Source organism: Glycine max, chromosome 9 (assembly GCF_000004515.6).
Source record: "Glycine max cultivar Williams 82 chromosome 9, Glycine_max_v4.0, whole genome shotgun sequence".
Classification (NCBI taxonomy): domain Eukaryota; kingdom Viridiplantae; phylum Streptophyta; class Magnoliopsida; order Fabales; family Fabaceae; genus Glycine; species Glycine max.
In genome coordinates this window covers 28205723-28229464 of record NC_038245.2, presented here as the reverse complement: position 1 = coordinate 28229464, position 23742 = coordinate 28205723, and the positions used below count along the sequence as shown (strand labels likewise).

Sequence of the window (23742 nt, the reverse complement as noted above, 5' to 3'; positions counted from 1 at the left end):
AATCTTCTTGAAATGGAAGCAACTCCTCATCTTTTGCAAATAGAAGCCTCACTTATGTGGACTGGTCAAGCTTTATGCTTATTCATTTGGTTCAACCTATAAAGGAAGTACATGGTCATAACTTAGTTAAAGGATACTCTATCCTTTATGAGCTATTTCTTTTCTAATATTGGCAGTGAAGTGCATTCCTATGAGCTCCAAGCAATATTAATTGAAATATTAACTACTAAGTAGTTTACCAAGTGTTTTTATGATTCATTCTAATATCTCATGCAAGTTGTGATTTTTTTTTAAACTTAAAGGGTAAATTTATGGAAGTGATTATTGTATGACCAAAATTAATATTTACTCCAATATGTTTTTGACGTGGTTCAGTTGCTTTACTTGCTTTGCCATATTTCTATTTTTCTTCTTCTTCAGATTTGATCAAAATACTTGATCCGGAAAATGTTCACGGATCACTTGATCCATAAAGCTCCCAGCGATTTCCGACAGCGGTTTCCGCCATCGCCGGCAACACTGGACCAAAAAAGGTAAGGTTCACGGTGCTTACCTCGACAGTGGACGCGCTAACCTCCTCAATGATCGTTGCTCTTCGCGGAAGCTTTCTCGCAGCACCACCGCAACAATGGCGGCAACCTCCTCAACGAAGAAGAAGAATAAGAGGCACAAAGAAGACGCGCAATTACAGTGTGTGATCCAAGTTAGAGATGAGCCGGGAGGAATCACGGTAGTAAAGAGTGACCATTTCTTCAACGAAGTTAGGATTAGCATGATATTTTATATCATACAACTACTATTACATCACTAGTACTAATACAACCAGACATTATGCTGCCACATCCATTAATATCTAAAACTAAAGATCTCTCTAACAGTAAAACTAAAAATCACAAAGCAAAAAGCTACATAACACCAAATCAACAGCAAAATTCATATGCTCATCCCAGAACTCCCGTTCAGTACATTAAAGTAACAAGAAACTATGTTGGAATTCTAAAAGAGCATATTGCAGGGGAAAGGAAAAATAAATTTCTGTCAGCTTCTATCTAAAAGGAAATTTTAGTGACTCCAACATGACAATACTAATAAAAAAATTGAACATCCGTATTTAACAAAACGAACTTCAATTGAAACAACAAAAACATCCTACACAAACAGATCTTTCTCTAGATAGAAACATCTCATGTTTTTCACTTTTGCTCCATAGAAATTATAAATTCTTCACTTTTGCCCCATAGAACCAATGAATGAGTGTTGAAAACTCACTTTCTAAGGCATTCGTCATAAAATCCATATACTTGAGTAATCTGCATTAAAAGATGATAAAAGAACAATTAGCTCAACAGATAAGAAAATGAGTAGTTCCTGAATTTTACAATTCACTCCTCAATACCTCTGATGCACTTCAATCTCCGAAAGCTTTTTTCTTTGACAGGTCTCAATTAGTTTAGTTAAGACATTCCCCAGCTAAAATAGAAAATTGAAAACAAAAAGAAACCCATTGTCAGAAATTATACCTTCCTTCCAATTCGAAACAGTTCAGCAAGATCATGAAACTGCCCATGAATATCGCCACAAATTGTCACAGGGCTTTTAACATGTTGTGGTACATGAGAGAAACCCCCAAGAAAAAATTAGACATGAAACTAGGAATTAACATACGCACCGAAATACATTGATATTAATTGATAGAGACCAACAGATGTATAGCAAAAGCAAATTAGGTATTTCATGAAAGAGATTGAAAAAATTAGATCCTCCTCCAAAAAACAGGCATGAAAACTTAAAAGCAATGACATTAGATGAATGAATCAATGAACCCAAATACAAGATGAAAATGATAAAGTTCAATAGCTCAATGAACCCCAATATGTTATATTCTATATAGAGAAAGATAAAAGTTTGAAGGTCTTAAAATTTAAATATCATGTGAAAAAACTGAAACAGATTTTTGAATTGAATTTTTGTTTCTATCACTTAATTTAATGTAAGGCAATTAATTAAGAGAAAATTAAATACAAAAATTCATTAAATTAGTTTAGTTAGGAGATAGTAAGCAAGAGAATTTATATTAAAAAACTATACCAATAATTTAAAATATTTTAAAAATATAAAATTATTTCTCACTTTCTTGAAAAAAAATATTCACCCCCCATGTGTTATATTTTTTACAGAGAAACAAATTTTTTAAGATTTTAAATTTTACATATCATGAGAAAAATTGAAACATTTTTTTAATTGAATTTTAGTTACTATCATTTCATTAAATATAAAGCAATTAATTAAAAGAGAAACCTAAAATTTGATTAAAAAAAAAAAATACTCAGTTAATAATAAAATATTTGAATAATTAAGTGGAAATCATCTTACTTACTCTCATGGAAAGATGATCCCTTCCATTAGTTCACTTTAAACTTGTGTAATCTTCTTATAATCACAAAAATGTCATCAAATAAGATTAAGACCTATTGAATTACTTTACAACAATTTTAGTACTCCGATTTGTTTGACTAAATTGATGTTTTAGCTTGACTTTTATAAATTAAAAATATATTTCTAAATTACTTATTTGATATCTATAATTTTAGGATTCTTATCTTTTAATTCCCACTGTTGAAGGTAAGCAAATTGCTCAAACTAGATCCCTTTTAGAAACTAATTCCCAAAAGGTGGCTGTTTTGAAACTTTTTCTAGGGGGTCTATTTTAGAAACTAATTTCCCCCTGGAAAAAGTTTCAAAACAGCCCCCTTTTGGGAATTAGTTTCTAAAAGGGACCTAGTTTGAGCAATTTGCCGGTGAAAGTAATATTTTTAGTTCATATAATTTATATTTTAACTCTCTTTTAATTCCTATAGTTTGAGAATGATCTTTTTAATCTTTATAATATATATTTTAATTATTTTTTAGTCTTTATTAATATATATATATATATATATATATATATATATATATATATATATAATTAGTTATAAATTATCAATTATTTTTTATTACAAATTATCTTGCGATAAATTAGTTACTAATTACTTGTTAATATTTTTGTAATTAATTAGAATTGATAATATTACTTAAAGACTAAAAGGAAATTAAAATAAAATATATGAATTAAGAAAATCATTTCAAACTATAGGAACAGAAAGAAAATTACAAAAATAAATTATAAAAACTAAAAACATCACTTTTAGATTACATGGACTAAAAAAGAATCAAGATGTAAATTATAAGAAAAAAAAAAATTTTCAAACTATAAAAGTTAAAAAATACAAATGATAAAATTATAGGATGAAGTAATTAAACCAAAATATAAATAACAAATAAGCCTGTATATAGGGTTGGTAAAATTACAACTCTACCCGTGTGGTTTGATTTCAAATGTGAAATTAGAAATAAAATTTTTGAAATTGGAATTCAACTCACCGGCGTGTTCTCCTTCATGTGGAAAGCAGTATCTGTGAAAACCCCAATCAGCTGTCAAATTTCTATTCTGGTATAGTGTATTATCCATGGCTCTAAGGGGTCGTGTGGTTATGAGGAGGAAAGGGGTGATAAGAGAAGAAAATAGGTGAGAAGAGAAAAAAAAAATAGAAATAAGAAAAAAAAATAAAGGTGATTTAATTGAAGAAAATATATCAAAATAAAATAAAATTAATTGGTAAATAATAAAATAATGGAAAAGAAATATTGGAATTGAGTAAATGATTATTTTAACCTTTATAAAACAACAGGATATTTTCACCACCAAGCACTATAGACCATTTTAACCATTAATGGAAAAGAAATATTGGAATTGAGTAAATGATCATTTTAACCTTTCACCACCAAGCACTATGGACCATTTTAACCATTCACTGTTGTGTTTTTTTGTTACTTAACTGGTTTCGATCATATTTTCTGTTGTCAACTGGTTGTGATCCATATGATTCCAGTGAATAGGCACAAGAATAAAAAATTTATCTGCACATAAAATTTTCTCCTTTATTTTATTTGCAAATAAATTTGATTATGGTCCTTTTTATCTGCAAATAAAATTTTATCCTTCCCCTCTCTTCCATAGTTCCATTTTTCCTCTTTGTGTCTCTCACCCCACCATCATCCTTGTTTCCCTTTTACAACTTTTCTTCACCGACAACATAAACACCAACAAGTCTGCGATTGGAAGTTCACCAATATATCACATACCATGCAAATCACAAATCTGAATTCATTCCAAATTTAAATTTCAAACCCCCAAAAATCTATACTCAGGGAATATAAAATCAACAAAATTCTCACAGAAAGTAACTCATTCATTTCAAATATCAAGCCCTCCAAACCAAATTATACAATTTCAGAGCAACTAAAATTGAAATAAAAATGGTTAGTGATGTTGACAAGGCCAACAGATCCAGGGACGGTGTCGGTGGCGACAAGCACAAAGGAGGGAGAGAATGTTTTTCATGGTGAAGATCTGAAAAAATGAAAGAGAAAGCATTTGCTAAAAACCCAGAAAAATGAAGAGCGGTGTTGAAGAAGTTGGTCACACCGTCCACGCAAACACGTTCACAAGGGCAGCGCAGGTGGTCGATTGGACTTTGGATTCGACGACAACGATGACCATCGGAACGACGTTCGCAATCTTACGGAGTTGTTGCGATTGAGCTCTCGAATCTGAAAAAAAAAAACCAGAAAAATGCGAAAGAGAGAAGAGGTGGAGCGAAGGGTTCCAATGCGGGTGAAACAGAGGAAGGGGTAACGGTGGCGGAAGGTGTGGTTGGTGACGGCAGATGGAAGGTTGTGGGCATGGTGGTGGTGGGTATCGCAGGCGAAGTCAGAGTGAGCGATGGAAGAGAGAGAGCAGAGAAGGGTTAGAGGCCGAGGGCAAGATTGGAAAAGGAGATGCACAATAACAAGTTCTCTAATCTGCTCATATGAGAGAAGAAGAAAACGTGTGGGTCCCACTTTTCTTTTGAAAAAAAAAATTCTGCACAAATCAATGCAACCAAATCATTCCAATATTCTTCTTTTCACTAATTTAGCCGCAACCAAACTAGTCCTAACGTTTGAGTCATGTATCTCGAGCCAAATTGATCAAATTGGGTTAGTTTTAGAAATTATTTTTTAAAACGGGTTTCTTTTCAAGCTATTTTTGGAGGGGGTCTGTTTTTTCAAAACGTTCTGTCATCACTACGAGCGAAACACCACGTGGCAGCATGACATGCGTTTCGCTATTGGTGTTGGCGAAACATGCTGCAACTTTTTTCTAGTGTGGCATAGGTCTCGTCACTGGTGCTGGAGAAATAAGCTTGATAGGGTTTCTTCAATTTCACTGGCGAAATAAGTTTGATAGGATTTCACCAATTCCACTGGCGAAACAAGTACAGGTACGGAAAATTAATTTTGCTTGTAAACTTGAAACGGGTGTAACTTTTGATAGAAATGTCCGTTTGAGGTCCATAATATGTCAAAATGCTCGAAATTGAACAAGGAGTCCCCTGACAAAAATATCACACGCTAGTTATTTTTGTTCAAGTTTTGTTATTCTCTAATAATGGAAAAATCGGGTGGTTAAATCTTAAATCCTATTTTTCACCTACTTAGAGACATTTTTTGGAAAAATGAGTTGACCATATTTGTGAATTTGTTAGGGGATTCCTCATTCAATTTCGAGCGTTTTGACATATTATGAACCTCAAACGAACATTTCTATCAAAAGTTACACCCGTTTCAAGTTTACAAGCAAAATTAATTTTCTGTACTTGTACCTATTTCGCCAGTGGAACTGGCGAAACCCTATCAAGCTTATTTCGCCAGCACTAGTGGCAAGACCCATGCCATGCTGGAAAAAAGTTGCAGCATGTTTCGTCAACACTAATGGCGAAACGCATGCCATGCTGCCACGTGGTGTTTCGCTCGTAGTGATGGCAAAACGCTTTGAAAAAATAGACCCCCTCCGAAAATAGTTTGAAAAGAGACTCGTTTTGGGAAATAGTTTCTAAAACTAACCCAGTTTGGTCAATTTGCCGCATCTCAACTTTCTTTTTTTAGAAGAATCAAGTTACTCATTTCATTCATAATAAGGGAGTGAATACGATTTAGAATATGATAAAAAGTTTGGTTGCGAGCATGTAATCATGTTGCCCTAGCTAGAGAATGGGTCACATGATTGACTTGCCTTCTAGAGAAACTCACCAATGAGTATGTAGTAGTTGAAAGAATAATTCTACACTTTGACAAGATACAATGAAAATCAAGAAAGCCTATTGAATTGTGCCTTATTCCATCCACCATTGATTTCTAGTCTAGCTCATATGTGACATTCGCAAGGTTCATGGATTTCGTCCACTTAAGCGCTTCGAGCAATCCCCATGCTTCAATCTCCTGCGGTTCTGGTAAACCAAGAAAGAGCAAAGTTCTAGCTTGTATAAAAGCTCCATGGGTTCCAACAAATAGATTGACACTAAAGCTATTATTTTCATTGAAGATAGATGCATCAATATTATAGGTAAATAACACAAGAATGGGGGTTGAATTGTGTTTTTAGAAATTTAATTTTTTCTAAAAATAGATACATTTTATTGTCTGATATGATTTTTAATAAGAACATATAACATATAAAATGAAAAAAATTAATTAAACGATCATAAAATAGATAGAAGATCTAAAAACAAACTCAAACTCTTTGTCAGTTAAACACTAAGGAAAACAATAAACCAAAAACACTCAAAAATTTATATTAGTTCGTTTCAACCACAAAGACTACATCCAATTCTTAGCAACCCACCAAGTTCTACTAACATATCAAAAGTTACAAGTATTTTTCACTGCCACTTTTGGCTCTTACAAAGACAAGTTCTACCCCAAGCTTGACTTTAACCCAATATTCTTTGTCCTACCGAGTCACTACTGACTCTAAATAAATCAACAAGATTTGTTGTAAGTTTGCACAATGACTAAGAGATGATCGTCTTACAGATGGATCTTACACTCAACACTTTAATCTTTTCTCTCAAGGTTTACAAGGTGTTTTGAGAGCTTTTATCTATTAGATATTTACAAAAAGCTTTGCGAGAAAGAATGAAAGAATATTTTGCAAGTTAATTCATATTTTGTTTCTTCAAAGCTTATTCTATTTATATTCTTCATCTTCAAGTATTTATTGTTTCACAATGAATATGCTTCACTCTACTTCTTCATCTTATGAATTATGGTCATTAGGGCATTTAATGCTTGCATTAAATGCATGTATCTTCTTCATGTAGAGTCCTTGCTTATAGGTTGGTGTGTCAAACACTTCATCCGAAAGTCACTTCTTCTATCAGAGCAGGTTTGCAAAGTAGAGCATACCTTTTGATGAAGATCAACACTTTTAGACTGTGAACTTCATTTATTCTTCATAAGACTTTGACATATCCTAGGAGAATGTTTTTTACAAAATAGAATCTTAGACACAAAGTCTTAAATGAAGGTCTTAAATGCAACACTTAATGTTATATCAAATCATGTTTGTGAGATATCGTTTAAAAACATCATACGCTAGAATATAGTCATGATCCGATAGCACATTAGACACAACTTTTATCATTTGTATTTATTTGCATCTAATCAAAATAATTAGGAGCTCTAATTTGTATTTAATACATAAATCTCTTTTGACTTAACAAATATTACACTTTATACCTATCAATGGTGGCTGCCAACTTGTAATGTGTTGGTTTGGTTGGAGCACAACATGTTGTTCTAGAGGTTTGCAAGCAAAATACCATTCGTGATAATATTGTATGGCGAGGTTGAAAGAGACGCTTGATTGGACGTCTTGATCTTCCTTAATCTTGTCGCTTTTGTGTTGCCAAATACTCCAAAGGCGGGTCCATTACAAACTTTGTGAGACTATCATTGGAAAGGGATTCCAATATGTTGAAAATTAAATTAGTGCAACTCTCAGCTTGGTTTATTTTGCTTTCAATATGCCTTCATAATCCTGCAGCAACCAAAACATTTAGGACTTGTTCCCAACCAAAGAAAATATGCCATGCATTCTCCATATTGGTGTGGCAGTAAGCACATAAATTAGAGCATGGAACACCTCAAGATTGAAGACACCATCTTATAGGGAGGTAGTCTCGAAGGGTCCTCCACACAAAATGCTTGACCTTGGGGGGGGGGGGACATTGAGGCTCCACACTAAGTTCCAATTACCTTTAACTTTTAGATTGTGGCTAAGGAATATCGATTCCATTAAATGGTGATAGTCAAACCTCACTTTATATTGCCTATAATTGTTGTGCTTCCATATGATTCCATCAATAGGTTGCAAATGTAGAAGCAAAGCTTCATGATGAATCAAGAGTGATTTAAAGATGTTTTGATGATAACAAAAGATGATGACAAAATTGATGACAAAAAGCTCAAAGGTCAATCAAAGAATGAGTTCAAGATATTCAAGATAGAATCAAGAACACTTCAATATTCAAGAGGAAAGTTGATTTCAAGAATCAAGATTCAAGAGATCAAGATTTCAAGAATCAAGATTCAAGAGATCAAGATTCAAGACTCAAGATTCAAGAATCAAGATAAGTATGAAAAGGTTTTCTCAAAAATTGAGTAGCACACGAATTTTTCTCAAAACATGTTTACCAAAGAGTTTTTACTATCTGGTAATCGATTACCAGATTGTTGTAATCGATTACCAGTAGCAAAATAGATTTGAAAAAGTTTTCAAATGAATTTACAACGTTCCAATTGATTTCAAAAAGCTGTAATCGATTAAAATGTTTTGGTAATTGATTACCAGTGCCTTTGAACATTGAAATTCAAATTCAAATGTGAAGAGTCACATCCTTTCACATAAAAGCTTTGTGTAATCGATTACACTGATTTGGTAATCGATTACCAGTGATTATTTCTGAATAAATCAAAAGGTGTAACTCTTCAAATAGTTTTTTTTGACTTTTTCAAATTGGTTTTAATTTTTTCTAAAAGTTATAACTCTTCTAAATGGTCCTCTTGACCAAACATGAAGAGTCTATAAAAGCAAGGCTTTGTTTTGCATTTTTATTCATTCAATCAATCTGTCTATCAATCCAATCAATTCATTACAATCCTTTACAAGCCTTGAATCTCTTTGAACTTCTTCTTCTTCTTTGTGCCAAAAGCTTTCCAAAGTTTTCTGGTTTTCTAAACCTTGAAAACTTGTGCTATTCATTCTTTTCATCTCTTCTCCCTTTGCCAAAAATAATTCGCCAAGGACTAACCGCCTGAATTCTTTTTGTGTCTCTCTTCTCCCTTTTCCAAAAGAACAAAGGACTAACCGCCTGAATTCTTTTGTGTCTCCCTTCTCCCTTGTCAAAGAATTCAAAATGACACAGTCTGAGAATTCTTTTGATTCTTCCCATTCCCTTATATAAAAGTGTTCAAAGGACTAACCGCTTGAGAATTCTTTTGTATCCCCATTCACAAAGTATCAAAGGTTTAACCGCCTGAGATCTTTGTCTTAACACATTGAAGGGTACATCCTTTGTGGTACAAGTAGAGGGTACTTGGGTTGTTGACTGAGAACAAGAGACGGTACATCTCTTGTGGATAAGTTCTAGTGGAGGGTACATCCCTTGTGGATCTTTGCTTGTAAAAGAATTTTTACAAGGTTGAAAGAAATCTCAAGGACCGCAGGTCGCTTGGGGACTGGATGTAGGCATGGGTTGTTGCCGAACCAATATAAAAACTCTTATGTGTTTGTCTCCTTCTTCCTTATTCTTTTACTTTCCATTGTGCATTGTAATTTCCGCTTTTACTTTTGGTTAAGTTTCTCTTCTACTCTTTATTCTCTTAATAACATAGTAAAAGCCTTAGAAGAGTAAATTTTTAATTGGTAAAGGTTTAGGAATAATTAATTCAACCCCCCCTTCTTAATTATTCTGAGGCCACTCGATCCAACAAGTGGTATCAGAGATGGTTTCTTGTAGGATGGCCTCCTCAAATCCCTTGTTTCCTGAAGGAAATTCTATTCACAGACCACCCATTTTCAATGGTGAGGGTTACCATTATTAGAAAACCCGCATGCAAATATTGATTGAAGCCATAGATCTAAATATATGGGAAGCAATAGAATTAGGACCACATATACCCACTATAGTAGATGTAAGCACAAGTACTTCAACCCAAAAACCTAGAGATCAGTGGACAGAAGAAGATAGGAGAAAAATCCAGTACGATCTCAAAGCCAAAAATATCATCACTTCAGCCCTAGGGATAGATGAGTACTTTAGAGTGTCAAATTGTACTAATGCCAAGGATATGTGGGATACTCTCCAGTTAACCCATGAAGGAACCACAGATGTAAAAAGGTCTAGAATAAATACCCTTACCCATGAATATGAGTTATTTAGGATGAATCCAAATGAAAACATTCAGAGTTTACAAAAAAGGTTTACACATATTGTAAACCATCTTGCATCATTAGGAAAAGTTTTTCCTAATAAGGATTTAATTAATAAAGTCTTAAGACGTTTAAGTAGGGAATGACAGCCCAAGGTAACTGCTATTTCTGAAAGCAAAGATCTCTCTTCCATGTCTCTTGCCACTTTATTTGGTAAATTGCAGGAACACGAGATGGAACTTCAACGCCTCAATCAGAATGAAGAAAATGACAAAAAGAAGAGAAGCATAGCCCTTAAATCCTCATCTTCAATACAAGAAGAAAACGAAGAAGAAGATTCAGATGATGAAGATTTTTCCTTCTTTGTTAAGAAATTTCAGAAATACATCAAGAAAAGAAGAATTGATAGGCGTCAAAATTTCAATAATGGAAGAAAATCACAAGAGGATTCTCAAGTCCTTAGGTGTTACAAATGCAACCAAATTGGTCACATCAAGGCCAACTGTCCGTCAAATGAAGAATGGCCGGAGAAAAGTGAAAAGAAAAGATTTGACGAAAGAAGAACTAAGAAAGCATACATTGCATGGGATGACAATGATTCATCCGATGGTTCAGAAAAGGAGATTAATCTTTTAACCAAAGATTATGAAAGTGACGAGAACATCTCTCAAGGATGAAAAACAAGGAGAAAAAGAATGATCCTCATCTTTGAAGATCTAGACACTTCAATCCTGAAAAAGGTAATATCAAAACCATTATCTTATTATAATTTCTCTTAAAGTTGAAATTTTTATTCAAACAATTTGACTATGATGACTAACAATTCTTTATTTGTTTGTCTTTTGATTGTTTGAAATCATGAGTATATTTGCTTGATTGATTTCATTCTATTTGCATGAAATAGTCATTCATTTATTTAAGTAAAATCAATATTCTTCATACTTGTGTTGTGATTGTTCTTGATAAAATTGATTATCTTCATGTTTTTAAATATTTTTGCATGACATGATATGTAAATTACATGATTGAAAATTAGTCATAAAGTATTTTCAAATATAGTATTTTCAAAAATAGTTTTCAAAACTTCTTCTCTCCTAGAAAGCCTTCTATTTTTGTTTTCTGGCTAAAATAGCCACTGGTAATCGATTACCATAATAGTGTAATCGATTACAAGCAGTTATTTCTGGCAAAGTTGCTCTCTGGTAATCGATTACCATATTTGTGTAATCGATTACGACGCGTCCCTATATTCAAATTTCAAATTCTGAAATCTGCAACCTTTCTCTCTCTCGAAAACCCTCGCCCCCAATTTTTCTTCCAGCCATATCTCACTCAATTCTTGCCCAAATCACTCCCCGCAAAGCCCAAGCTTCATCTTTTTTCAATCTCTTTCATTTGAACCGATTGAAATCCCAAAAGCACTCCTCAAATGGCAGAATCATCGAAAAAGCAAAAAGGAACCTCGAGTTGGAGTCAGCGGCATTCTGGGTCACAGGAAGCCCCAATTCCTCCCTCCATTCCCTGTAGATCATTATTTTCATCAGAGGAACAACGTACACGGTACACAAACCTCTTTTCCTCTCGTTCCATTGTAGACCCAAAATTCATAGATATGGAGTTCTTCTCTAATGAGAATTTTGAATGCTTCCAAGCATTTGAAAACTCCAATCTTATTCCATTTATGTCTCTAAAATTACCTGTCTATTCTGAATTAGTCAAAGCTTTTTATTCTAATTTAGAAATCCATGAAGGTACTCTAAACTCTGAATTTTATGGGATCAAGATGGTCATTGACCAATCCCTATTTTATGATTTAACCAAATTGCCTAGTGAAGGTGTGCCTTTTGAGGGTGCACTGATTAATGAATGGAAATTCGATTTCTCTGTGCATGATGCCCGCCGATTGGTTTGCACCAACCTTGCGGATATGCTCGGAAGACTTCTTGCCAGTTCATTGGCTTTTGAAAGCCGCATCCTCCATTACCTTATAGTTCGCATTTTGCTTCCTAGATCTTCAAACCTTGCCCAGGTTTCTGAAGAAGATCTCATTGTCATGTGGGCCTTTCATAAAGGTTTACAAATTGATTAGGCACATCTTGTTAGATATCGCATGCATAAGGCATTGCGATTGAATGCCCCATTACCTTATCCTCACCTTGTTACCCTCTTCCTTCAACATTTCAACATCCCTTTTGATTCTGAACCTTATGTTCCAATCAAGAGAACATTCCTTATAGGCGCTTCAGTCATAGCATCCTTTGGTTATATTAAGGAGCATGATGGATCATGGGTAAAGAAGGGTGCTAGAAATATTGGTGAAGAAGGACATGAGGGAGAAGATTCATCTCTTCTTTCGAAGATTTTGGAAAGGTTTGATGGTCTTCAAACCTTTGTTGGTGAGAGGTTTGATACTTTGGAACTGCAAGTGGATATGTGCTTCAATGAAATGGAGTCAAGAATGACTAAGGTTGAAGAAGATGTATCTTACATCCAATCAAGCTTTGATCTTCCACCACCGCCGCCACCATCATCTTAGACTTATATTTTAATATTACTACTTTGATTTTCAGCCTTGTATTTTGGCAATATTACTATGGTATTTGAACAATTTATTATTTCCTTATGTGCATAGTTTGGTTGAACAAGTATGTTATTTGACTATGTGGATTTTATAAGTTAATCTATTTATGAGTGTTACTTTATGGTTTTTACTTCATGTTGTGGTTAATATTTTTTATGAATGTTGTATGAATGTTTAAGATATATGTGCATACTTTAAGTTTGATACGCACTTTGGCTTTTTGTTGATGCCAAAGGGGGAGAGAAATAGGGATAAATCAAGAACTCACATGAGTAAATAATTTAATTTTAAGATAAGCATAAATTCAAAAACAAAGGGGGAGCATTTATAAGAATGATCGACTAGGAAAAAGTGTGTGTGTGTTTCTTGATTTCAGAAGTTGTCATCATCAAAAAGGGGGAGATTGTGGAAGCAAAGCTTCATGATGAATCAACAATGATTCAAAGGTGTTTTGATGATAACAATGATGACAACAAAAGATGATGACAAAGGTGATGAACAAAAAGCTCAAAAGATCAAAGAACAACTCAAGTGAATCAAAGAACATCTCAAGTGAATCAAGAACAAGTCAAGAGTTCAAGACTCAAGAAGAAAGCCTACAAACAAGAATCAAGATTCAAGATTCAAGATCTCAAGAATCAAGATCAAGATTCAAGACTCAAGATTCAAGAATAAAGAAAGGACTCAATCAAGATAAGTATTAAAAGTTTTTCAAAACTTTGAATAGCACATGAGTTTTTGACAAAACCTTTACCAAAGAGTTTTTACTATCTGGTAATCGATTACCATATTGTTGTAATCGATTAACAGTAGCAAAATGAGTTTGAAAATGTTTCCAAACTGAATTTACAACGTTCCAAATATTTTCAAAAGGCTGTAATTGATTACAATGTTTTGGTAATTGATTATCAGTGTCCTTGAACGTTGAAATTCAAATTTAAAAGTGAAGAGTCACATTGTTTCACTCAAAAGCTTTGTGTAATCGATTACACATATTTGGTAATCGATTACCAGTGTTTGTTTCTAAAAAATCTAAAGATGTAACTCTTCAAAAAGGTTTTAACTTTTTCAAATGGGTTTTAAGTTTTTCTGAAAGTTATAACTCTTCTGAATGACCTTCTTGACCAGACATGAAGAGTCTATAAAAGCAAGGTTTTGTTTTGCATTTTCTAATCAATCTTTTAAAAACAACAATCTCTTACAATCCTTTACGAGCCTTGAAATCTCTTTGAAGTTCTTCCTCTTCTTCTTTTGTACCAAAAGCTTTCTGAAGTTTTCTGGTTTTCTAAACCTTGAAAACTTGTGCTATTCATCTTTTCATTCTCTTCTCCCTTTGCCAAAAAGAATTCGCCAAGGACTAACCGCCTGAATTCTTTTTGTGTGTCTCTTCTCTCTTTTCCAAAAGAACAAGGGACTAACCGCCTGAATTCTTTTGTGTCTCCCTTCTCCCTTGTCAAAGAATTCAAAATGACACAGTCTGAGAATTCTTTTAATTCTTCCCATTCCCTAAAACAAAAGCGTTCAAAGGTTTAACCGCCTGAGAATTCTTTTGTATCCCCATTCACAAAGTATCAAAGGTTTAACAGCCTGAGATCTTTGTCTTAACACATTGAAGGGTACATCCTTTGTGGTACAAGTAGAGGGTACATCTACTTGGGTTTGATTGAGAACAAGAGAGGGTACATCTCTTGTGGATCAGTTCTAGTGGAGGGTACATCCACTAGGGTTTCAAAGAGAACAAGGGAGGGTACATCCCTTGTGGATCTTTGCTTGTAAAAGGATTTTTACAAGGTTGAAAGAAATCTTAAGGACCGCAGGTCGCTTGGGGACTGGAGGTAGGCACGGGTTGTTGCCGAACTAGTATAAAAATTCTTGTGTGTTTGTTTCCTTCTTCCCTACTCTTTTACTTTCCACTGTGCATTTAATTTCCGCTTTTACTTTCTGTTAAGTTTCTCTTCTACTCCTCATTCTCTTAACAATTTAGCAAAAACCTTAAAAGAGTAATTTTTTAATTAGTAAAGGTTTAGGAATAATTAATTCAACCCCCCCTTTCTTAATTATTCTGAGGCCACTCGATCCAACACCATGGATCTCACCAGAAGTCTTAGTTGTTTTAAGAAGAGAAGATAGTCCCTTAGTGCAAATTATGAAAAGATAGGGTGATAGTAGGTCACCCTATCTAAGTCCTCTACTAAGAGAAAAGGGTCTTACAAAAGCCTCATTCAGCAAAACTGAATATTAAATTGTTTTCAAACAAATTTTCATCCAATGAATCCATTTCTGTTCAAAACCCATCTTGGCCATAACACTCAAGAGATAATTCCAATTGACCTTGTCAAAAGTTTTACTAATGTCAATCTTTAAAGCCAATTCTCCAATTTTCCCCCTAGTCTTACCTTTCATGTGGTGAATTATCTCAGAGGCAATAAGGACATTGTCAAGGATGGATCTTCCTTCAACACAAGTGGATTGGATAAGTGAGATACACTTGTTTAGTAGGGGTTTGAGACGATTGACTAAGTTTTTAGAGATAATTTTATAGATGACATTACAAAGGGAGATGGGAGGTAATCTTGCATGATAATGGGGCTGTTATTTTTTGTTATGAGGGCTATTAAGGTGGTGTTTATTTGGTGCAAAAAATGACTATATTTGAGCCAAGACAATGTAGATTAAAAAATCTCAAGTCCACAAAGGTCCCAATATCTTTTGTAAAATGCAAGGTTAATATCGTCAGGTCTTGGGGATTTGTTTGAATCCATTTCAAAGAGGGCCTTTTTAAACTCATTTATTGTGAAAGAGGAGAGTAAAGTGAGATTATCATCATACGGAATGCAAGGCTTGATTTTATTAATGATGTCAGACCCTAATTTCATTCGGGGACTATCATTCACTGATGCTTTGATTCTCGATAGCCGAATTGCAGTGTTCGGCACCAGTTACCGCACAAAGCAAAGGATCACTTAGTGTTTTGATCAAGAATACAAATAGATACCAAGGAAGGGGGCAAAAGGGTCTTTTTCTTTATTTTTCTAGACCCCAACTTGCCCAAGCTAGCATTTGGCTCGCCTAGGCCATGGAATCACCTCCTGGCTAAGCAACCAGCTTACCTAGGTGAGCTCATTACATCAGGGCTAAGGTTCAGGTCGCTTAGGCGAGCTCCAGCTCGCCCGAGCAAGCTTAAACCGCCCCAAGGTGACTATTTTCCTATAAATAGGCATGATTGGGGTGTTTTAAGGGGTGAGAAGGGTCAGCACTAAAAGGATTTGAGAGAATTGGGAGAGCATAAAAAGAAAGAGAGAAAGAAAAAAAAAAGAAGAGGAAACGAAGTTGAGGCAACATCGAATCGCGACTGTAATCATTCCCTATGCCGTTTCTTGTTTTGTGTTCTTCATGCGGCAGTCGGTTAGTTTTATTTTTAAGGATTGAATGTGATCTATGTACCCTTAGGGGAGGGCCCCCCTCTGTTATTATGTGCACATTCATCTTCTCCATCTATTATCGGTAATCTCGTTTTTTTGTGAAGTTTAATCTTAATCGATTATTAGTGTCGTAAAAAAGAGGTTGAAAGCTAATAAACAAAAAAAAATAAAGGAAATCAATTCACAACCAAACTTCTTCTTTTTATCAAATATCACTTGAGATCGTTTCAAGGTCCAACGCCTTAACGACTCCATCCGCTTTTCAAAATTTAAAACATCATTTCAAGGTCCAACGCCTTAAACAACTCTTTGTTCGCAATTAAAATAAATCTTTCAAAAACATAAAATCAATGTAACACACAAACATTCAGACTTAAAGAACTACGTAGGTATGAATTCCTCATCGCACCCGAGGATACATAGGAGCAAGGGCAACCCCCTTGTCGATCCCAAAAAATAAAATTTATATAAAGGGAAAATAAATAATCTTGAAGTCACGTTACGCACACTCGGTTAAAGGTTGTCGTTCCTTGTGACGGGCACGTAGGGTGCTAATACCTTCCCTATGCGTAAACAACTCTCGAACCCTTTTTTTCAAAATTCGCAGACCTCTTTTTGGTTTTTCTAACGTTTTCCTCGAATAAATGTTGGTGGCGAATCCACGCATTTTCTCCCTAGGAGATGAATGCTTTGGCTTATTTATTTTTGCTTTCACCATCCCATCGAAGGGTAGGTTTCGACAAATGACTACATCAAAACCCGCATCACCATTACAATAAAGATTCTTAAAATAATTCTGAGCAACTTTACTAATATCAACCTTACTAGTGTAGAGATTACCATCCTCACAAGAAATAGAAGAGATAATATCCATTTTTTCGTAGCTAAAGCATCTAAGTGGAAAAATTTCAAGTTGATGTCACCATCCTTGAGCCAATAGACTTTAGCCCTCTGCTTTCGGTATGCCTCCTCTTGAGCAATCAGATTATTCAGTTTATCACATGTGGTCTTGTACTTTACTATGGAATCTTCATCATTGAACTCAATAAGCTCTTCCAACTCCTTCTTGCAAAGCGCCTATTTGGAAGCAATATTGATTTTGGATTTGATGCCCCCACGAGTTCATCTCCTAAGTGCAGTTATTATTTTAGACAAAAGATCAAGATTTTGGGGACTAGACAAACCTTGTTTGACGATGTGAGGCAAATTTGGTAGAGGAGCCATGAATTTTCGAAGTTGAATTACCTACAAGGCTACTTGTTTGTGAAACCATCTAGCTTGAGTAAAATGGGATAATGGTCTGAATTGGAGGCGATAATGTTGGAGAGACAAAAATTTGGGAATTGGTCAAACCAAACAATTGTTACTAGTGCTCTATCATACTTTTCTTCTACTCCATCTGATTTGCCTTTTCTTCTAGCCCAAGTGTATTTTTTACCCTTCATAGGGAGGTCATAGAGGTTACAATTGGTGATGACCTCCCTGAATCCTTGGATGAGCTAGTTTGGATGGCCATGCGTACCCATTTTGTCATCTAGAGACAGAAGGTCGTTGAAATCCCAAAAGTACATAAGGGAAGGTGTCGCAACCTACCCTTCGGCGGGAGGGCGACGCGTGACTCGCGGGATGCGTGTTCCACGAAAGGAATACGCGCGGAGTCGCCACCAACGTTTATTCGAGGAAAACGTCGGAAAAACCGGAAAAGACGCGATCTACGAACTTTTAAGTTGAAAGGTTCGGGAGTTGTATTTACGCACGGGGAAGGTATTAGCACCCCACACGTCCGCCCCAAGGGACGGCAGCCTTTAATCGAATGTGCAAACATGACTTTGATTTTTTATGTTCCCTTTTTATGTTCTTATATCCTTTATACCCTTTTTATATTTTTTCCTTTTTGTGGTCGACAAGGGTGTTTCCCTTTGCTCCTACGTATTCCTCAATTGCGATGAGGAAATCAGACCTACGTAGTTCTTTCGGAACAAAGTGTTTGGTTAAGTTGTTTTTGTCTTTTTTGCAAAATATGTTTTTATTGAACAAGAGGTCATTTAAGGTGTTGGACCATTAAACGGTCTTTTGATTTTGAAAGGTGAGAAACGTTAAGGCGTTGGACCATTAACGATCTCTTGTTTTTGAAAGGAGAGAAACGTTAAGGCATTTGGACCATTAACGATCTCTTGTTTTTTGAAAGGAGAGAAACGTTAAGGCATTGGACCATTAACGATCTCTTGTTTTTTGAAAGGAGAGAAACGTTAAGGCATTGGACCATTAACGATCTCTTGTTTTTTGAAAGGAGAGAAACGTTAAGGCATTGGACCATTAACGATCTCTTGTTTTTTGAAAGGAGAGAAACGTTAAGGCATTGGACCATTAACGATCTCTTGGGGTGGTCGACAAAAAGCGGGGCTTTTGCTCCTACGTATCCTCAATGAGGAACTCAGACCTACGTAGTTCTTTCTTATCAAATGATTCTTTTTTACTTAAGTGGTGATCTTTTTAAGGCGTTTGGACCTTAAAAACGATCCATTTTACTTAGTGAGAAATTGAAATGACAAACTTCAAAAACCTATTTTTTATGGACGAGCTTGACTAGGCGAGTTGATTTTAGCCTTAGTTTCACTTTAGTTATTAATCAATTCGATTAAGAATGAGAAATCCCAAAGAGAAAACGTCCGATTGATTTTCCGCTTTATTTTACTAAAAGATGTTTTTTTTTTTGATTATTTATATTATTTTTTACCTCTTTTTTGATTTCCAACGTGGTTACGGCATGACCGAACGGTCGGAATTTATTTTAACCGAAGTTAATGGATAATACAATTCAAACGTTCGGTGGAAATTTATTTTATTTTTAAGTTAAGCGAGAAACGACTTAAGTAAAATGGCTTAAGCACGTCAACAGGGGGTATAAAAAGTAAACAAAACGAGAATAAAAATGCACGAAACACAATGTGGACCACTACGGGTACATAGAATGAATCGAAAAGCTTGGTTCGAGGTACTTACCCGTTGAAGATCGAAGAACGATGAAGAACGAATGAAGAACGTCGAAGAACGGTTGAAAGCTTTGCGAGATTCCTCACGGAAAACGTTACGGAAACGTTTCGGAAGCGCCTCGGCTTAGATTTTCTTCACGGAAATAATTTTTCCAAGCAAATTCGAAAGAGAGAGAAGTGCCTAAGAGAGAGAAGTGCCTAAGGGGCTGGACCCCTTCCTTCTTCATTTCCTCCCCTATTTATAGCAAAATAGGGGAGGTGGTTGCCGCCCAGCTCGCCCAGGCGAGCAGGGTTGCTTCCTCCAGAAGCAACCGCCTTCTGGAGGAATCTTCTGGAGGGCCCAAATGGGCCTGGGTAAGTACACCCCCCTCTGCTGTTTTTTGGTGATTCTTTTTTCGTAAAGTTACGGAAACTTACGAATTTCGTAACGATACTTGTGAATTTCGTAACGATACTTGTTTTCTTTCCGTAATGTTACGGAACCTTGCGGATTACATAATCATCCCCTTTTTGACTTACGGAATGTTACGGAACCTCACTTAATTATGCAACGATGCTTCCATTTGATTTCCGGTGTGTCACGGAAACTTACGGATTGTGCATCAATATTTTTTGGTTTTTTCGGCATGTCCTGGAATTTCACAAATTGCCTAATGATGGGTGCCAAGCACCTCACGAGGACCAAAGAATGGTCGCACGTCATCGAGCAAAGGTCCCCGGACGAAATTAGGGTATGACAGTTGCCCCTCTTTACTTGTCTTTTATTGGAGATAAAAGGAAAGTAAAGATAAGACACTAATTTCGTTCCTCTCGATTTGGCGAGAGTCGCGGGTGACCATAAAATCTCCACATGCAAATGACTTGTTGTTCCCAAAATTTCACAAATTGCCTAATGATGGGTGCCAAGCACCTCACAAGGACCAAAGAATGGTCGCATGTCATCAAGCAAAGGTCCCCGAAAATCAGTGTATGACACTAATTTCGCTCCTCTCGGTTGACGAGAGTCGCGGGCGACCATGAAATTTCCGCATGTAAATGACTTGTTGTTCCCGGAGGAACAAAAGGTGCAGAAGACTATGTCCGTCTCTGCATGCTATCAAGCGTTCTGTCTTACAGATAGCAAAAGAATGTTTATACGGATAACCACTCGGGTATTTCCGCGTATCATCGGGCCCACCGCCTCTGGATGATACAAGGGTGCAGAATGACCAAACTTGGTCTCTGCTTGTCATCGGGCCCGCCGCCTCTGGATGACAAAAGGGTGCGAATAACCGTAAGGTATCTCCGCGTATCATCGGGCCCGCCGCCTCTGGATGATACAAGGGTGCAGAATGACCAAACTTGGTCTCTGCTTGTCATCGGGCCCGCCGCCTCTGGATGACAAAAGGGTGCGAATAACCATAAGGTATCTCCGCGTATCATGGGTGCAGAATGACCAAACTTGGTCTCTGCTTGTCATCGGGCCCGCCGCCTCTGGATGACAAAAGGGTGCGAATAACCATAAGGTATCTCTGCGTATCATGGGTGCAGAATGACCAAACTTGGTCTCTGCTTGTCATCGGGCCCGCCGCCTCTGGATGACAAAAGATGCGGATAACCGTAAGGTATCTCCGCGTATCATGGGTGCAGAATGACCAAACTTGGTCTCTGCTTGTCATCGGGCCCGCCGCCTCTGGATGACAAAAGGGTGCGAATAACCATAAGGTATCTCCGCGTATCATGGGTGCAGAATGACCAAACTTGGTCTCTGCTTGTCATCGGGCCCGCCGCCTCTGGATGACAAAAAGATGCGGATAACCGTAAGGTATCTCCGCGTATCATGGGTGCAGAATGACCAAACTTGGTCTCTGCTTGTCATCGGGCCCGCCGCCTCTGGATGACAAAAGGGTGCGAATAACCATAAGGTATCTCCGCGTATCATGGGTGCAGAATGACCAAACTTGGTCTCTGCTTGTCATCGGGCCCGCCGCCTCTGGATGACAAAAAGATGCGGATAACCGTAAGGTATCTCCGCGTATCATGGGTGCAGAATGACCAAACTTGGTCTCTGCTTGTCATCGGGCCCGCCGCCTCTGGATGACAAAAGGGTGCGAATAACCATAAGGTATCTCCGCGTATCATGGGTGCAGAATGACCAAACTTGGTCTCTGCTTGTCATCGGGCCCGCCGCCTCTGGATGACAAAAAGGGTGCGCGTCACATGACCTCAGGGTCAGTATGACAAAGATTATGGGGCGGCCGACAAAAGCAAAGCTCTTGCTCCTACGTATCCTCCAATGAGGAACTCAGACCTACGTAGTTCTGGATAACTTGTGAGACTTGAAAAGTCTCCATCGGAAAATGCTGACATCTCCGGAAAGGGCGCAGATGACCATATTGGTCTCTGCTCGTCAATCACACTTGGGATCACTGAATGACGAGGTGCGGATAACCGTAAGGTGTCTCCGCGGGCTACCAGCTCTTGAGTCATGGCAACAAAAGGCAGTGTGGTCGACAAAAGCGAGGCTCTTGCTCCTACGTATCCTCCAATGAGGAACTCAGACCTACGTAGTTCTGGATAACTTGTGAGACTTGAAAAAGTCTCGGTGTTTTCTCCACTAAAATGCAAACATGCTTTAGCAAAGAGACAAATATTCCAACTGATTTAGAGCAGCATATGCTTTTTTGAGTAAAAAAACAATGCGCCTACCGGGGAAGGAGAGTCCGCTGATGAAATCTCCCATAACCATAAATGAGATCTTGGATGTTAGCATTTCGTTTCTAAATGACCATTTAGAGGAAACGCTGGGTTCGACAAAAATAGAAGAAATCCACTCAAAGTGTATCAATCTCGCACAGGTAAGTGTTTCATCCTAATTCCGAACCATAGATATGTCATGACTTGACTTTGCAAATTATTTCCTATCAAACCAAAAATTACATGCGTGATCATGGATCAATAGGGCTTCCCTTGGGAACGTGTTCTTTTGGTGGTTTCTTCTTTCGGCTTTTGTGTGTTTTTGGCTTTTGATTTTCCTGGCTTTTCCTTTTTCTGTTTTTTTTTTTTTAGTGCGGGGCGAGAAAAAAGGGTCGCTAGCGCACGGGATTTTGGTTGGTAATTAAAGGGAGAAGACCATTTTAGGTCGTGGTTTCCTTTCCTTCCTTTTTGTTCATTTGGTGACAATTCTGTACTGTTCAGATATTATCTGGTCCAAAGACCTCTCTGGTTTCTTTGACCAGGAGCTTCCTTCCCTTTTTACTTTCTCCCATTCTTTGGTTGGGAATTTTCTTTCTTTTCTTTTTCTTTCTCCCACTCTTTGATTGGGAATTTCCTTTCTTTTCTTTTTTCCTCTTTCATTGGAAATTTTCCTTCTCTTTTCTTTGATTGGAAATTTCCCTTCTATTCTTTTTTGCTTCCGAGGGTAAGGATTGACATTCTCACCCTGGGTCAAGGTTTATGGTGAGTCAGGATTTTGGCTCAAAGCTTGTAGAATGGCTAGACATGATACATGTCAGGGCTTGGTTTGTTTCAAGGGTAAAAAGGGATGCCCCACATTATTTCCATGACACAAATGCAAAAATGATGATTTGGAAACTTTATGCAAAACTGGTCATGCATGCATCTATGCGGACACTCAAATGTCAAATTTTTATGGTCATGTGATGCTAGGGCCCAGGATTCATTTCCTCTATTTTATATCAACCCAATGTTTCCAAAATATGTTCTTTTATCCATTTGTGCATTCATCCAAGTCCATTTCGGGCGTCCGGGAAAATTTCACAGCATTCACCCTTCAGGTTTACACACATTTTTTTTCCCAAAAACTAGCTATGATTAGCGAATTTTTCTTCAAAGAAAAGTTGGAAGTCATCTCTTTTCAAAAGCATGTTGGTTTTTCAGCTAGACAACTTATTTTTCTTTTTTTTCTCCTTTTTTTTCTTCTTTTTTTTTTTATTTGTTTATTTCTTTTTCTTGTTTGTTTTTTTTTCTATTTTTTTTTCATGAGGTATTTTGCTACCTAAACATGTGCATATTTTTGTGAGGTATTTTTGCTATATACATGCATATCCAAGGTATCTTGCCACCTAAACATACATATATATGTTTTGCGAGGTATTTTTCTGCTACATACACGCACATCTAAGGTATCTCTCTACCTAAACATACAAATATATATTTTGTGAAGTATTTTTTGTTTACATACATGCATATCTAAGGTATCTTTCTACCTAAACATACATATATATATTTTGTGAAGTGTTTTTTTTTTTTTTGTTTACATACATGCATATCTAAGGTATCTTTCTACCTAAACATACATATATATATTTTGTGAGGTGTGACTACCTTTCGAGCTTGACTTGTTTTATTAAATCCCCAAGGATCATGGACAACTAGGGCGCCATATATATA

The 23742-nt window shown here is 36.4% G+C and overlaps 1 long non-coding RNA gene across 1 annotated transcript; it reads right to left on the bottom strand.

The window, feature by feature from the left end:
- Positions 1–559: 559 nt before the first annotated feature.
- On the bottom strand, positions 560–5021 carry LOC102662243 (uncharacterized). The gene is made up of 3 exons (XR_415950.4): positions 3421–5021; positions 1397–1470; positions 560–1310 (listed from the first exon to the last, which is right to left on the bottom strand). It is a non-coding gene; the product is annotated as an uncharacterized lncRNA (long non-coding RNA).
- Between the last annotated feature and the right edge of the window lie 18721 nt (positions 5022–23742).